Consider the following 16,753-nt stretch of genomic DNA (forward strand, 5'->3'; position numbering starts at 1 on the left):
AAGGACCATGTGTCCCAGCATAACCTCCACGTCCACATGTCTGTGCTGAAGAAATAAAAAAAGTCAAACATTATCATTTGGCATCGTGTTGAGGGGAGAAACAGCCGAAGCATTGGATGCATTGTGGCTTCAGTGAAAAACATAACAAAAAGGCATAAAAAAAGTTTATGCTTGCTCACCAAAACCGACCTTGAGTTGCTGTAGGCTTGAACAATGTTGCATGATGGTTCGTTTTGGAAAAAAAATTCAGTTCAAGGAATAGTTCGATATTTTGTGAGATATACGTTTCGAGGCTTTCTTGCTCTCATGTCTGCGCGTTGAATACTAAGCTGGAGCCAGCTGCTGGCTAGGCACTGTACAACAACTGTAGAGGGCCTGAACCTATTCATGAATTATTAATACATAAATAAAATAATCACCCTGCTGATTGGCAATTTTTATTACCTGTAAACAGATGCAGTCTAGCTCTCCTCCTCCGCATTCTTTATGCTAAGCTAAGCTAACCGATTCAGTATACGGTTATATTAAACATACTGAACTCTGCAAGAAAATTAATTGAACTATTGCCTTAAATTGACTTTATTAATCCACTTTTGCCACTTGCAATCCAACTGCCTAAAGATGAACCATGAGTTTCCTACGTTCCTTAAACGCAACAACGCAGTGCTAATGATAAAGAACAGCTTCTACTTATGATTTCATTATTCTAGTTCCTGTTGTTACACGACTGAGTGGAACTCTATTTGGACTGCTAATTCCTCCGGCTGAATCAACGTTTAGAGGTGGATTCCAGATCTTGAGCCACTAATGACTCATAATGTTTGTACACTCTTATCCTCCAGAGTCCTGTTCGCTCCAAACTAATTTCTTGCATGCTGACTGGTGCTGCATGGGGATGAGTGAGCGGGCTGCTGAGCGCCGCCTGCCGTCTCACCTCTTTCCCGCCACCTCCTGTAAGCTCCCACGGCTGTAGCCAACCTGTTATTACAGAGAGATCACATAAGTACATATAATTCCAATTAGGAAATAGTTTGCCTCAGAACGAGGGAAATGCCATGAGTTGAGTCCTGCATAATTTGAGGTTTAATCCTCAGCGAGGGAGAGGTTTTCGCAAGATGGCTCTACGTTCACCTGGAGCCCAGGCAGATCCCCCCCCCCCTCTTACCACAGAGCTCTGCAGGGGAGTCGCAGCTTTGTCGGCCAAACAGGAGGTTACGAAAAGTCGACTGGAATTTTTCCTTTTTGTATTGTTGCGGAAAATAGGTGATGAATAAATAAATAAATATAATTTTTTTTGAAGATAATCTTCCCGATTGAGCGCCACTTTAATGATTACTGCAGCTTGAATGCAATCAGCACAACAAACACAGAAGAAAACCGCTGCGTCTCTTCCACTAATGCTGATAACCACAGCCCTCGTTTCAGGCATTGAACCAAAAAGCCATTGACATCGAGATGAGGACACCGGAAGTGCTAAAGTGCTCCCTCATTTACGTGTTTTAGGACTCGCTCCTTCGGCACTCTTTAAACTTAGATGCATCGTTGTTGTTGTTGTTGTTGTTGTTGTTTTTTCTTCCTTCATTTAAGTCTTGATATAAACCTGCAACAACCAGGGTTTGGATGTGCTTGATGGCTTTTGGCATGTGAGCCGATTGTAAGCACAGTCTAAATTATTTAAGCACGTCTGTGTGTGTGTGTGTGTGTGTGTATATGAGAGAGTGAGAGAGAGAGAGAGAGTGTAAGTGTGAGCGTACGTGTCTCTATTTCTCATAGGAGCACTATCCAACTTGTATTCCTGTCATGTGCCGTTCACTCTGGAGCCCCACTTTTCTTCTGTGGTGCCAACTCTAACAAACTGTGTTTGCATTACGGTGTTTCCTCGAACCAAGAGCCCCACAATGATTGTTAAGCACGACCACAAACACACTAACTGCAGCAGTCTGTTCCTCTATAAATAGGAATCAACTATTTTCTTCTTTCTGTCTCCTTTCCTGCCTTGTCAGCGACGTCTCTCATTCCGTTTGTCTGTCTTATCTTCCCCCCCTCCATCCCTCCATGGCGTTCTCCGTTGTTGTTCGGCATCCTTTCCTCTTGGCTCGGTATCCCTGCTAATTATACGAAGCCAAAAGTTTTGGACTCTCCATTTTGGGTTTCTAAACATAAACGTTACGGCTTGACTCCAAGCTGAGTGAGCTTAACTAAGAGATTGAGGCTCTGTGAACCGCTCACACCAGCATTTATGAACAGAATGGATTCTTTACGTTCAACTTGGGTGAACATTTTCACCACACAAGTCTCACTATTGTCATGCATGCACCTCATCCAATGGAATGTGGGCCGTGCGATCCAATGAGGTTCGGGTGGGAGATATCCATCCAGCAGTATATTAAAAGCAAAAAGGCATATTTAAAATAATACAAAATAGAACCATTTAGAGCTGTATGTATAAAAGTCTTTCCCCGGTGCTAGTATTCAACGTTCCTTCCCCGTATTTTCACCCCGAACAATCGGCCTCTAGACCCCCAGAACTTTCGGTTCTGATATGACCGGCTTCCCCACTGCCATATTTAAAGGCCGCTACGATAGTCTGTCCCAAACCATTTGAAATTTCGCTCTTTTCTGTTACATTGCCAATATATTCTGCTCCAAAAAGTCTGTCTTGTCATCCACATTCGATGGCGTCCCTTCTCTCCCTCTACATCCACCATCTCCCTCTGTATGTATTTGTCTCCCTGCCTTCGCGGTTGTCAAAAGCAATCAGTAAGAAGTTGAAGTATAAAGACAGCAACACAAGCGGGCCGAGCGACGACCCAACACGCCGTCTGCAACCGAGTGGTGACCCGCAGGCAGCGCACAGGGAGCCACGGGGCCTTCAGCTTCTCTCAGGCTCACTTTCCCTCGGCTGTCGTCCTATTTCAGGGTGGAGCACTGATGAAACCTAAAAAGAGATGAACCCCCTGATGACCGAGGCAGGGACGTGTGATGACGAAGTCCCGTCTTCTAGAGTGCCGAGCGAGGCAGAGACGAGCTCCGGGACCAAAGACACTTTAATACATTTCAAGTTAAAACTCGTCGTTTCCGGAACGTATGAACTTGAGCTAAACTTAGTTGAATGAACTGTTGAGTGTTCACACGACTCACCAAACGAAGTTTGGAAGAAACACAGTTATCTTCTTTGCAGACTCCCCAGCATGCATTGCTTGATAGTTAAATCTCTCCAGAGGCCATTCTTTTTCTGTAACTTCACATGCACAACGGAGACTCACTGTGCATGTTTCCTCAGATACTAATGAAAACAATGCTAACCATGATATGTCCCTGTCCCCACACACTGATGAAGTTTATGAACGTGTATTTCTCTTTCATTTGGCACAAGCTGAAGAGCAAAAGAGGCTACTGCAGCATTATTTATAGAATCAACTTCGACGTCAAATTGAAATGAGCTGGTTTAATCTTTTACTTCACAACTAATTATTTAACTTTAAAACATAGTTGCATTATCATTGTACATATTAGCATAGTACATATTAGCATTTAGCATTAGCTCCATGGCTCTACTCGAGTGTTTAAATGTGTGTCTGCCCCCTTGTGGTCAAAGATCGAAGCGTTATCCTACTGATGACCAGTAATAATGTAAATCATGGGCTGTGGTGCTGTAAACAAATCAATGAGAGGTTTGCACAGTGGAATGTAACATGTCAGGGTCTGCACCAACGTGTATAGGTTTATTATAACTAAAGCAATTATGCATAAGCTCGGGCCTTAGCAGGGGAGCCTCGAGCCTCTGCAGCTAAAGCCCACACATTGTTAGGCAGAGGCTTAGAAGTCAACACACCGAGAGCACCAGCCACAGAACCGCACACTAAGCTGACGTCAAGGATGGTGTGTGCATGGCGTGTGTGTGTGTGTGTGTATGCTGCTGAGATGAGGGTGTGGAACCAGAGTCATCTGTCCTCTCTCACCCTCTCCTCCACAGCGACACATAAAGCAGGCTGAAGCAGAGACACATCTGCCCCCTGCAGGTCGGAGAGCGTCAACACACCCTGTTGTTCACATCAGTGCCCAGCGTGTGCATATATATATATATATATATATACTTTATGAGGGCGACATTCTATTGTTTTTATTTTTGGGCTTCTCGGTTGGTATCCTTCTCATGCTTGTGGTCTAGGAGCTGTTGCCAAATACTGTACTTCTTCACTTAAAACTTAATTTCTTGTCTCCTCCTCACCTTCTTTCCCTTGCTCTCTTTTTGTCTTTTGCTCTCTTTTTGTCTTGTTTGCTCTCCTCTCCCTCTTTCTGCTCTCAATCTTCTCTCCTCTCCTTGCTGCCCAAGAAGGGCGACTTGGCCCTTCTTAAGAAATTACCAGGCTGTGGGCAATGGACAGGCTTTCAGGGACAAATGGACTACTGGCAGCATGTTATGCTCAGTGAAAGACTTTTTTTTTTTACATTGGGATTATTTATTTGGCTATATATTGTTGGTTTGTTTGTTTGACTATTATTTTATTTGCTTTACAAATGATGTTGCTGTTCTCGCGATAGTGAAATAAAGGACTCTTTCAAATAGCCAACATTAAAGTAAGACGGACTAAGTCTCCTTTTCTGTGTTGGCCTCTCCACCCATTTTAAACGGGCATATTCACGCGAGTGCAACCTAAACCTCAGTTCCCACAATGAGCTACATGAAAGCATCTTCTCGTGAATCCTCTTCTGACGTCTTTCCGTGTCTCTGGACTTGATATGAGCTCCATGAGATCCACTGACCTCTCGCTGACTGCCTGAGAGGCGCCAGCGAGGACTAGTAATGAGCTATTAGCCCGGACCGAGGCCACGTCGAGGAGGTGCAGAGTGCTCCTCCCTCATCCCCTCTCCTCTTTTCTCTCCCCTCTCTGAGCCCCGGCTGAACATTTTCCATCCCGCCACTCTTGCAGCAACTCTTCGTCACCCCTCCCCCCTCGCTCGTCCTTGAGGTTCTCTCTCCCCCCTCCCTCCCAGCTCTTGTCTCGCTGGGACCTCTTCGTCTCTTTTTACACAATAATACAAAAGATTATCGAGACCGTTAAAAGAAGAACAAACAAGATGGGGATGCAGGTTCTACTTTCTTGTTACCGTCTCCTCAGTATTCATCCAACTATTGGGTTATATTGAGGTGGCAGTCAGTATTTAAAGGCTCTTCAGAGTTGAGTTGAGAGCTCGGGAGGTCAAAGTGTTTGTTTCACGTTTTAAAATGCTCTGCGTGGTGTCGAGGTCATTATCTGGCAGCCAACACAATATAGGATCTGTAGTGTGGATTCCTCGGGCTTCTGGATATTAATGACGGCCTGAAAGCGGCAGTCACGGCATCACATTGTTACAGACTCTGTTAAGTATTAATGAGAACACATTAATACACTGTGGGCTGGATGTGGGATGCTGAGCTAGCCGAGGGCGGACACACACACACACACCTGTATTATGAAGCGGAACAGATTGGGAATGTACGAGCTGCGACTGAAGACATGACCATAAATAAACATTAATCCTGTTCCTTAACAGTATATCAAGTTATACGGTAAAAACAGGCACTGTGAGCCATCCAAACGTGTGTGTGTGTGCGTGTGTGTGTGTTGTGCAAGTGTATTTGTGTGTGAGAGAAAAAAGAAAAACCATGCACCACAACAGTGTTTGGGTATTTTTTAAAACAGTTCAAACAGATGTTTCTGTTAAAAGCTATATATATATATATATATATATATATATATATATATATATATATATATACACATATACACATATAGATATCTCTCTCTCTCTCTCTATATATATATTTATATATATATATTTATATATATATATATATATATATACATAGATATATACATAGATATATACATAGTTATATGTAAAGATAAAAAATAAACATTCATTAATAAGCTTTTCCTTTTCGCTGTTTGCCGATAAACCCGGCTGCCATGTCCCGGCCAGAATAGGCAATTTCTTTAATGCCAGATTCGGCCCAGATTCGGCAGCCATCAACGGGCCAGAGCCTGTTCCAGTGCTGTTTGCCGATAAACCCGGCTGCCATGTCCCAGCCAGAATAGACCCGTTCCTGTAATGCCAAATTTGGCCCAGATTCGGCAGCCATCAACCTGCCAGAGCCGTTTTAGTGCTGGTTGCCGATGAACCCGGCTGCCATGCCTCAGCCAGAATAGGCCCGTGTCTCTAACATCTACATCTGGTCCAGATATGGCAACAATTAACTGGGCCAAAGTTGGCTCACATTTGGCCGCATCGAGCCGGAACACAGCCGAGTCAGCCGACACTCAGCCACAACACGGCCGAGTCCGCTGGCTACCTGGGAATCGAACCCTCACACTCGCTCTGCTCTGGCAGCTCATGAGGAGGTAACAACACTTTGTCTTTTAATTCTCCATTTTAAAAAAGGTTTAAAAAAATTGCTGTACACATTTAATTCAGTTTCCTCATCTATAAAAGAAGACTTTAGCAGGTTTTAAAAGTTGTTCTATTAACCCTGGGCAGCTGAAGCTTTGGCCTGGGTCAACGACATGCTCACACAGGCTGGGAAACCCAAAATCTCCAGCTTTAAGGTAACCGAAACACAAAGCGAACCATCAGCTCACATTGTATGGAGCCAGGAAGAAAACAGAGTTTTTTGTTGAAAACAGAACCTGAATTAAAACAGGAAACATCGGCATTCAAATGCACTTTTTGTTTTTTAATTGCAATTTGTATGAAATCCAATACTATGACGTATGACATATATCTGACATTTTAATTCAATTCAATTCAGTTTATTTTGTATAGCCCAAAATCACAAATTACAAATTTGCCTCAGAGGGCTTTACAATCTGTACACATACGACATCCCTGTCCCAGGACCTCACATCGGATCAGGAAAAACTCCCCAAAAATAACCTTTCACAGGGAAAAAAGGGAAGAAACCTTCAGGAGAGCAACAGAGGAGGATCCCTCTCGCCGGATGGACAGATGCAATAGATGTCATGTGTACAGAATGAACAGCATTTACAAAGTTACATAAACACATTACATGAATATGACAATGTATGAATGGAACTCCAATCCATGAAACAGAAGGAGGTAGAGAGGAGGGGGGGGGGGGGGGGGGGGGGGGGGGGGGGTGCATCAGCAGGGCCAACACGGGAGGCCGGTTCACCAGGCATCAGACACCTCCAGGTCCAATGGACCCTATGAGACGTGAAGTCACAAAGACTCCGGGGAGGAAGCAGAGTTAATAAGGTGCAATGGAGATATGTAAATTCATCCATAAGGAGAGAGAGAAGAGGATATAGGTGCTCAGTGTATCCTAAAACATCCCCCAGCAGCCTATAAGCCTATAGCAGCATATCAAGGGGCTCGACCAGGGCAAACCTGATTCAGCCCTAACTATAAGCACTATCAAACAGGAAAGTCTTAAGTCTATTCTTGAATGAGGTGACTGTGTCTGCCTCCCGGACTGAAAGTGGAAGCTGGTTCCATAAAAGAGGAGCTTGATAACTGAAGGCTCTTGCTCCCATCCTACTTTTTAGGACTCTAGGAACCACAAGTAGCCCCGCATTTAGTGAGCGCAGCTCTCTAGTGGGACAATATGGTACTACAATCATGGCTTTGTAGTATGTAGTATGTGAGCATGTTAACATAGGAAATGTGTTCTCAATTATATGATATATTTGTATTATCATATGCAGGCTTTATAGAGTTAATTCAGTTACTGTTTGATGGACAAATAGAACAGACAATTAGAAGTGCTGAAGTTGACAATAAAAGATTTTTGGATTGCAGAGTTCCACTGAAACTAAGTGATGCCCCCACGTTTTTATTCCTCCATTATTATACTTGGGTTAACACTGTATACACGCTATACAATACATAATCTGTTCAGAGCAGCAGACCTAGATAGTTTCCATTTATAGTAGTCTCCGTTTATATTCTGCACTATTTAATGTTAATTTCATCTGTATTTGTATTTTATAATCTGTATATATCGTTATACTCGTTGCTCTGTACTAGTACATGTGCAATGACAATAAAGTTTAATCTAATCTAATCTATATATCTATAGAGAGCGAGAGAGAGCGCGAGCGAGAGCTGTTTGCCATGGGAGACCCCACCAGGGCCGATGCCGCCGCCCCAGACAACATAGCTCCTGTAACACAACATCTCAGTAATCCGGTCCGTAAAGGTAACAACTTGATTGAAGACGGTGCCCGGTTCGGCCAGCACAGGCATCCGGATGGTGTGTATAGTGGTTTCGGTGTCGTAAAGGGGCGTTGATAGAGCTCTCCGTAGAACACGGTTTAGTGGAGTCATCCAGGTCCGTGAAGAGGACAGACAGCAAGGCCAAAAACCTGCAGCTGACACCCCTCCACGAAGTGGACCAGTCGGCAGACTTATGCCTGCCGCTGGCTCCCCTTCATGAAGGAGGACCAACGAGGAGTTTTTCCACTCCAACGGTTTCCCCTGCCTGAAGAGGACCAGCAGCCGCTGGCTCCCCTCCAGGAAGAGGGCCAGTCAGCAGGCTCTTGCCCGCCGTCTTGTCCTCTTCACCTCCTGGATGACTAAACTAAACCGTGTCCTACCGCGAGCAGTATCAAGAGCGCCAGGTGTGAATTAATACGCAGCTGAAAATAGTCCAACAAAAGCCCGTACCTCCTGTTTGTTTGATGAAAACCACAGTGACCAGCTGTTTAACAAAATGACAAGTGGAACTATACATTTGTGTTTTTTAAGATGTTAGTCTTCAGTAGCAACCAATGTGCTTTAACCAATCATGTGACCGACGCAGAGCGACACAAGCTCACCTGTGACTGCTGCTGGGCCGACAGCGGGCTCTTGAAGGCCTTGGACATGATGCATTTGATCTCCACGCCGGTGCTGTTCTTCACACACATGGAGCGATCCCATTGGACGCTGTGGTCCGGCTCGGTGGGGTTCAGCCACGCCAGCTCGTCCTCGCACACGTGCAGAGGCGGCGGCGGACGGATGAACTCGGGGCGAAAGTGACCTGAGGACAGAGACAGGTGGTTTAGGAGAACCGATGATGTGTTCAATGACCACAAGTTACCAGCAACCAGATCCTGCTGACATTTAAGTGTATTTTGGTTGCAGATGGAAAGTATTTTTTCTCATGTCGGCGAAGTTAGCTTAGCTTAGCACAAAGACCAGAAACTGGGGGAAGCGGCTAGCCTGGCTCTGTCCAAAGGTAACTAAATCAACTACAGCGGCTCCTCTGAAGCGACCCGATGAACACGGTGTGTGTTGTGTGCAGCTCTGATCGCTCTGCTGCGTGATGGAGAAAGTCTGGAGGATCTGATGAAACTTTCCCCCGAGGAGCTGCTGCTGTGTTGGGCCAACTATCACCTGGAGGAGGCTGGCTGCGGCAAGATCAATAACTTCAGCTCCGACATCAAGGTTATCCTCACACACACACACACAGACAGAAGTCTTAGACCCATCAATCAGTTGATTTTTTTCTTAATTAACTGAATAAATCTGTATAAAATATAAATAAAATCTCAAATGCCAAGTGACAACCTGTAAATACTAAAATCTCTGATAAGGTGGAGGTCTGTCTCTGAAAAACAGCGGTTTCAAAATCTTTTCTCTGATCAATCTACTAAACTTCATGTAAACATGTTGACGACAAAACAGACGGGGATGTAAATAAGATTTAAATAGAAAAAAGATTCACATCAATAAAATACTGAATGCATGAATATTGTAGATTTTCTATCTGATCTCAAAGACAAACCAGATTGAATATGTGAATTTAGATTCTTTTAAACGCAAAATCCCTTCAGTCTGCAGTAGTTTTCACTCCCAAACTGTTGGTGGCTCAAATATCAGGAAATTGGAATTAATTTGGCGTTGTACCCATGTTGTGCGCTGCATTCTGGTGGTTTGTGGGGCCCATAGTCGTTGATAGGGGCGATAATGGACAACATTTGTTACATTCTGTGAAGCAAACACATGGTGGTCCGCCTCCAGGAAATGTTGGTTTAAGTAGATGTTATTTCATGCATTCTAGTGGATTTTTGGGTGGTATGCTAAAGATGTGCAATACCTGAACTTATTCTGATTCATGTTCATCTGCTCATGACTTGCAGGGCCTTCTAGACTTGAGCTGAACATTCAACCAGAAAACTATCCTCAATGACTGTCTATGTACCACAATACAGCCTAATTACTAGACCTGTGTTTAAGATTTGACCAAGGTAGGTTGATTGACATTTTGATTACAATGGTATTCAACTAATTCTTAACTGACGTTAACCTATATTGTTAATAATTGTATTCTTAAGAGCAAAAAAGCAAAAAATGACACAAGATTAGTTAGGGAGAAATATTTTTCATTATGAAACAAAAAAGTGCAACAAATAAAGTGCTTGAACAGTAGCCTTTTTAACCAAAACAATAGTTCAACACATAAATAAAATAACAAAAAATGAGGTATCAGAGATCAGAATTTTTTATGATTTGTGGGCAAGGTTGTACTGGCCTGTGGCCTTCTTGGAGGCCTTGATGACCGCTGAGGGGGGCTCCCATCTGAAGCAGGGCTCCAGGTCGGCCATCTTTATGACCATGATGGAGGACAGGGTGCCATCCAATGCCAGGCTATTTCTGGTCTTTGTTTTATTTAGTCCCACAACTGAAAACACCCTCTCAGCATCTGCATTTGAATGGGGCAACACCAGGACCAGCTTGGCGACGGCAGCAAGCCTCTGAAATTCTTTGGCTCCTGTCACCTATTGAAAATGAACCAAGAACAAAATGGAAAAACATACCATATTTTGTTTTCATTAATCCTGTAAGTATACTGTAACAAACTTCAGATACAACATGCATAGTTTGCATCATGTATAGCACAATATATGATTGCATCAATAAAAGCAACAGATGTAGTCAAGCCACACCTGCCAACAAAAATGTATACCTTATGTTTCCTTGTTGCCATTCCAGCCCAGAAGCTGTCCATATCTCTCCATATCTCTCTATGTCCTGTCTGTTGCTCCTCTGTCTGTTGCCCTGTTGTTTCTATAAATTGTTCTGGCTGTTCTGACAGTGGCTGGTTCTTTAAATAATATAATACATTTTGCTTTTGTCCTCGGCCAGGCAAAGGTCTTTTACGAGACATCTTTGCTACCTTAAAGAATTAAAATGTTTTTTAATAACTACTCTCATTTACAAAAACATGCCTAATTCTATTGCATAAATTTCCTGTCTTTATGTTAAATTCTTTGGAATATATCTTACCTGTTCAAAGTGCTGTTTGGAAAATGATTGAGAGGGTCCTTTTCTTTGGCCTGTAAATAAAAAGATAAATGCTATGTGAGCAGCCTTATGTTGAGTTGTAGTGGATTTTATATACACGTGCACATGTAAATAAGAGAAGTTTATGTTTTAAATTAATACATAAAGAAAGTTATGATAATTAATTTGAGGAATATTCTGAGGAATGTATTATGAAACATAAGAGAGGATTACTGTTTTATTATTCTGTTTGTTGATGACAAATGTAATGATTAATTGTATGATGCATTGCCCTCGATGGACTGGCGGCCTGTCCAGGGAGTCCCCTGCCTTCGCCCTATGTCAGCTGGGATAGGCTCCAGCGCCCCCGCGACCCTAATGAGGATAAGCGGTATTGAAAATGGATGGATGGATGTATGATGCATGAGAATGAATGAACGTTTTATTGTTTAGACAATAGTTAAAAGGGATGCCGATTGAAACCTGAGATGTTGCTTTTATTCTGAAGGCAGGATAATAGAGTTTTATTCTGAAGGGGAACTTCCTGTCCTTGACCGGAAGTGTGAGCTTTGACCCCGCTAGCTTATCGATTTGAGGCATTCTTTGAAGTGGCCAATGGAACTAACCCTCAGGTGTGAACCTTATGTCTTATTCGCTGGTCAGCGTAGCATGCTGTGTCTCTGAAAGGTATTTGCATGAATACCTCCACTAACCAATGGGAGCTTAGCTCAGCAAATGGACTGCGAATAAAACTAATTGTAAGACGTGAATTTGGTCTCTTACGTGGTGACGCCAGACAGAAACTGCTGGCTACGTCAGGAGACTGTGGAAGCGAAATCACGTGAGCGCGTCCGGGCCTGGACCATGTATGTATACATACCGTAGTCTCTACGTTTAAGAGAGTTAACATACCTTAGTCTCTACGTTTAAGAGAGTTAACATACCGTAGTCTCTACGTTTAAGAGAGTTAACATACCTTAGTCTCTACGTTTAAGAGAGTTAACATACCTTAGTCTCTACGTTTAAGAGAGGTAACATACCTTAGTCTCTACGTTTAAGAGAGTTAATATACCTTAGTCTCTACGTTTAAGAGAGTTAATATACCTATACCCAGTGAGTTCATCCAGTTCCTGAAGGTTCGCTCCTCCCTGGTTTCACCTGAAAGAACGACATCAGTGCTCCGATTTAAAAAAACAGGAATTACTAAAGTACAGCGTCACGTGAAGCTGATATCAGTTACTCTTTGTCACAAAAATATGTCAATTTGGTCCAGCGGTTGTGTTTCACTGCCCTTCATACTCTTGAGAAGTTCAGCTGCCAACAAAATATACAAAATAACATTACATGATATTCAACCGTGAACCTAAATTAATCAAATAATAAAGTACTAAGTGTTTTTTTCTGGTTAGGTATAGGGATTAATAACAAATAAAGCCATGTCGACATAAAAGCTGTGACCGTTAATTCCAGGTGGAAAATATTAGGTCACATTTCATGGCTTTTCTTTAATAATGGAGGTTGTGTATATATATATATATATATATATATATATATATATATATATATATATATATATATATCCCAGATGGATGTAAATAGTTAATGATCTCACAAAATGGGTAATCATAGATAATTCTGCATAATTTTACATCAGTTAAAATCAGAATGCTGTGACAAGACTACGATGCTTTCGTTCTTGCAGATGGCTTAAATTGTATTCAAGAAATTGCTGGAAATTAAAAATGTCTTCACTTCCATGAATAAAGAGGTTTGCAGGAGGAGAGAGAGAAGAATCGAATCTCCTATTCCGTCTCTGAGCATGAACTCACCTTCGATGGAGCTCCAGTCGATGTCCTGGTTCTCTGGTTTCTTCAGAGCCGGGTACTTGTTGAACAGATTGGCAACAAAGGCCAAGTTCAATTTTGGGTTGCCGCGGAACCCAAAACTGTCTGCATCCGAGCCGGTCAGCCTGATCCAGCATGCACTCGGACCGCTGCAGGTCCTCTTTCTCCTGCAGAGACGGATTATCTTTTAAATCTATTCTCAAAGCTCTTTATAAATGCTAGCACCATTTTATTTACTATTTTTTAAATTATTATTATTGTGTATATTTTAGTTGGGTATTTTATTCCATTACATTTTTGTAATATCCTTAATTGTCTAATTTGATTTGCCACATCCCCCCTTTAATATTTAAATTCTGGTTCAAAAACAGAAAATATTATACAATATAATTGTTGGGTTTGTAATCTACGATTAGACGACGAGTTGATTAGTCGATACTTAATTAACTAATCTGCAAATAAATTGTTTAAGTTTGCTTCTCAAGTGTGAGCATGTTGTTGCTTTTCTTTGTTTTATGCGAAATTAAAATGAATATATTTAGGTTTGTTGACTTTGTAACATATATTTTGATAAGTGCTATGTAAATAAAGTGTATTATTACTATTTATTACATTATTTATTACTTTATTTTTAGACTGCTGATAGAAAACAGTCTGAAGAATAGTCAATGATGTAAATAGTTGACAGTTTCAGCACTAATTGATATTAATACTGGCCCTCCAGTAAAATGAACGTCATGTTTGTTACAGAGACATCGATGACGCCCTGGTGATCTTCCAGTTGTACGAGAAGATCAAGGTGCCGGTGGACTGGGACAAAGTCAACAAGCCTCCGTACTCTAAACTGGGCAGCAACATGAAGAAGGCACAACAGCCGAGTTCAAGTGTTTAAAGAGTTTAAAGACTGAGAAAAAGCTCAGCAAATATATGCTGACATGCTGATGCAAGCATGCATAAAGGTTCATCATCTTGTTGTGCAGGCTAACTTTAGTGATTTATCAATAAACACAAAGTACAAATGAGACGGATGGGAGTGTGATTAGTTTTTCAGGTATTTGGCCAGAAACCAAAGTCATGGACAAATTAAAATGTTGACCTGATGATGGCGCAAAATTAAAAATGATTACAATTCATCCTGATGGAAACATGAATGACTGAACCAAATATCAGTACAAGCCTTACAACAGTTGTTGAATTTTTTCAGTCAAATATCAAATTTAAAAAACTGTTTAGAATTATTAAAAATGACGCCATGCTGAATAGACGGCAGAATTAACAAAGGGTCTCAACATGCTGCTTAAGTTAGCTTAGCACAAAGATTGATGGTTTATCCCACATTCACACTCATCACAAAATAAAAATATAAAAAATACTTCCAGAAAATACAACTTGACTAAGTAAAATAAAATATAATTCTTTCATCGGTTCCAGCTGGAGACCTGTAACTACGCAGTGGAGTTGGGAAAGAAGGAGGCCAAATTCTCTCTGGTGGGAATCGCAGGTCAGGACCTGAACACAGCCCAGGTAGCCAAAATGACCTGGCCCAGATCCGGCACAAGCCCGGCGCACCGGAAGAAACGCGTTGGGCCGGGTCCGGTTTGCGACTCGGCTGAGATTCGGCATGGATGACGCCCCAGAACACTGGCCCGATTCCGGCGTCCGACACTGCGGTCACTGGGCCATGACCGAAAATAAAGGGGGCCATTATTGGCCCGAACCCGGCACACAAGAAGAAACGCGTTGGTCCGGGTCGGTTTGCGACTCGGCTGAGGCTGGATGAATGGCGCTCCAGAATCGGGTTGAATATATTCCTCATCATCACACAAAATACTTATTTTACTGACTCAATTAATCATGAAGCTCACATTGTTTGGTAATAATAAGAATTATAATGTGATAAATGTATTTCAAGAAAAGTGAAAACCATTAGCCAAATAAAGAAAGGTACACCTCATATTCAAATGTATTTTTAATTATTTGCAACAGTTATTAAAATTAATATTTTGCATTTTGGACGTTTTCGCAAACAAAAACAGTCCAATAAATGCCAAATAAGATCAAATAAGGTAATAAATGATACATAATAATAATATATAATAATATATTAATAAGATCAAATAAGACATGTAGACCAAAATGTTGCAGTGAATTTGTATGAACTTAAAGCACACTGTTAAAAGGGTCAATTAAATTGAAACTCGAACAACTGCCAAACAAGACCACACCGTGGTCGCGACCTGTCCCTCCGGCATCATGGCTTCACTTTTAAAATCCGGAGGTTGCAGCCTGGTAGAAACAGAGACAAGAAAGAGTTGTGAGATCTCACAATAAACAAAAGATAAATGGTAAATCTATCGATAGCATTGCAAACCGTTCTCACTCCTTATGTATTAAATATCGCGTCTGTATATAATGTCTGACACCGTCAACTCCTGTGCGACACTGTATGTGACGCACAATACTGCTGATGTAGTGTAAAGTGTGAGATAGTCCACACAAGCCAGAGTGATGAATGGATCAAACCACCACAGACCAGTGCTGTAAACATGCGTAACTAAGTTGTTAGTAGGGTTGTCACGATACCAAATTATAACTTCGATACGATACCTGCCATAAATATCACCATACCGGATACTTAGGATACGATACCAGAATTCGATACGATACCACAAATACGATACTGGTATATTTATCTATAATAGTAATAAATAAAACATCTGTATGGTTCCCTTTTTACCAGCTTGTTCCTGCCCAGCTTTTTCAACACTTGGCATTAACATTAGTATTAGCCTACAGCAAGATATTAATGGAAACTACATGGTGCCATCGTAGCGTTGATTATACACGGCTATGTAGGCCTTTCATCTGACCAGATGACTATATAGTCCCTTCCATAAGTATGAGCAATTGTAGAGTTCATATTTTATCTTAATTCATGGAATAATTGTTTTTCCTTAACTTAAAATAAATAGAATTAGCTCAAGATCCACCAGCATGTAGCCATTTTGCATCAATTGTGTTTCGTTTAGTACACGTGTGCATTCTGACCTCATGATCATATAGACTGGTCGTTGAACTAGGCTAAGGCTGTCAGAGACGGCTGTCGTCGGCGCGTGACAGCGCACAGTGTGAAGTCACATGACGTGTACTCGGAGGACTAATTCCCCCCTACTGCTTCCTTTATTTCTCCTCAATTCAACCTGCTATCTTAAATCCTTCATGGCGCGCATGCACACCCACACACGCGCACACACACACACACACACACACACACACACACACACACACAAACACTCACACACACACACACACACACACACACACACACACACCCACACACACTCACAATCACACACACACACACACACCCACACGCGCACACACACACACACACACACACACACACACACTCACACACACACACACACACACACACACACTCACACACACACACACACACACACACACTCACAATCACACACACACCCACACGTGCACACACACACACACACACACACACACACACACACTCACACACACACTCACACACACACACACACACACACTCACACACACACACACACACACACACACACACACACACTCACACTCACACACACACACACACTCACACACAC

This window comes from Cyclopterus lumpus, chromosome 8 (assembly GCF_009769545.1).
Source record: "Cyclopterus lumpus isolate fCycLum1 chromosome 8, fCycLum1.pri, whole genome shotgun sequence".
Lineage (NCBI taxonomy): Eukaryota > Metazoa > Chordata > Actinopteri > Perciformes > Cyclopteridae > Cyclopterus > Cyclopterus lumpus.